Below are 2,211 nucleotides of genomic sequence, written 5' to 3'. Positions count from 1 at the left end.
TTGGGGGAACTCAGTTCCACCACCTCTGGCTCAGACCCTTTGGTGCCCGCTCACCACAATCACTTGTAAACACAGAAGTCTGGTTTCTGTGTTTACAAGTGACAGCTTTGTAACCCCCTGAACTCTGCACTCTGTATGTAATGCAATTCTGGTATAATGCCCCTTTAAGACCATTCTACTGTTTGTGAAATCTGAATGGGGTCTTGGTTGAGTTCCTGCACCTATTTTCTGAGAAAAAAAGCTCTGTATATATATATATATATATATATATATATATATATTTATATACACTGGGGGTCGACCGATTATTGTAGCGGCCAATTATCAGGGGCCAATATTCAAATTTTTCTAAGTATTTGTATCGGCCAGAAACGTACCAATATTCCTTCAAGTTGTTGTTTTGAATACTTTCAACTGCAGAGTAGGGGTTTGGGGGTCTTATAGACTCCCAGATCCCTCTATAAAGAGTACCTATTACTGTCACAAAGATGTTACATTTCTTCTGACAGAAATAAAAGTGATAAAACATATTTTTTTTATAAGGACAGTGTAAAAATTAAATCTTTAATGTACAAAATATTGGCACCTGTTATTAGAGATCGGCCTGAAAGGTGGCCGAAAATTCTGTATCGTATCTGCCCTGAAAAAACGATATCGGTCGACCCCTAATATATACACATCTATACCCTGCACGGAACATCCCCAAATCTGCTCATTATATATATATATATATATATATATATATATATACACACACACACATGTTTACCCTGCACAGAACATCCCCAACTCTGCTCATATACACAGTATCTCACAAAAGTGAGTACACCCCTCACATTGTTGTAAATTTTTTATTATACCTTTTATATGTGACAACACTGAAGAAATGACACTTTGCTGCAGTGTAAAGTAGTGAGTGTACAGCTTGTATAACAGTGTAAATTTGCTGTCCCCTTAAAATAACTCAACACACAGCAATTAATGTTTAAACCGCTGGCAACAAATTAGCCATTTTTTCTCCCCGATGTCATGTGACTTGTTAGCGTTACAAGGTCTCAGGTGTGAATAGGGAGCAGGTGTGTTAAATTTGGTGTTATCACTCTCACTCTTTCATACTGGTCACTGGAAGTTCAACATGGCACCTCATGGCAAAGAACTCTCTTAGGATCTGAAAAAAAAGAATTGTTGCTCTACATAAAGATGGCCTAGGCCAGTGATGGCAAACCTTGACACCCCAGATGTTTTGGAATTACATTTCCCATGATGCTCTACTACACTGCAGAGTGCATGAGCATCATGGGAAATGTAGTTCCAAAACATCTGGGGTGCTAAGGTTCGCCATCACTGGCCTAGGCTATACGAAGATTGCCAAGACCCTGAAACTGAGCTGCAGCACAGTGGCCAGGACCATACAGCGGTTTAACAACACAGGTTCCACTCAGAACAGGTCTTGCCATGGTGGACCATGGAAGTTGAGTGCACATGCTCAGCGTCATATCCAGGGGTTGTGTGCTAGCATTGCTGCAGAGGTTGAGGGGGTGGGGGGTCAGCCTGTCAGTGCTCAGACCATATGCCGCACGCTGCATGGCTGTCGTCCCAGAAGGAAGCCTCTTCTAAAGTTGATGCACAAGAAAGCCAGTAAACAGTTTATTAAAGACAAGCAGACTAAGGACATGGATTACTGGAACCATGTCCTGTGGTCTGATGAGCCCAAGATAAACTTATTTGGTTCAGATGGTGTCAAGCGTGTGTGGCGGCAACCAGGTGAGGAGTACAAGGACAAGTGTGTCTTACCTATAGTCAAGCATTGTGGTGGGTGTGTCATGGTCTGGGGCTGCACTGGGGAACTACAGTTCATTGAGGGAACGAACCATGAATGCCAACATGTACTGTGACATACTGGAGTAGAGCATGATCCTCTCCCTTTGGAGACTGGGCCACAGGGCAGTATTCCAACATGATAACGACCCCAAACACACCTCAAGGACGACCACTGCCTTGCTAAAGAAGCTGAGGGTAAAGATGATGGACTGGCCAAGCATGTCTCCAGACCTAAACCCTATTGAGCATCTGTGGGGCATCCTCAAATGGAAGGTGGAGGAGCGTAAGGTCTTTAACATCCACTAGCTCTGTGATGTAATCATGGAGGAGTGGAAGAGGACACCAGTGGCAACCTGTGAAGCTCTGCTGAACTACATGCCCAAGAGGGGT

The sequence above is a fragment of the Rana temporaria genome, chromosome 3 (genome assembly GCF_905171775.1).
Source record: "Rana temporaria chromosome 3, aRanTem1.1, whole genome shotgun sequence".
Lineage (NCBI taxonomy): Eukaryota > Metazoa > Chordata > Amphibia > Anura > Ranidae > Rana > Rana temporaria.
This window is presented reverse-complemented; position numbering follows the sequence as displayed.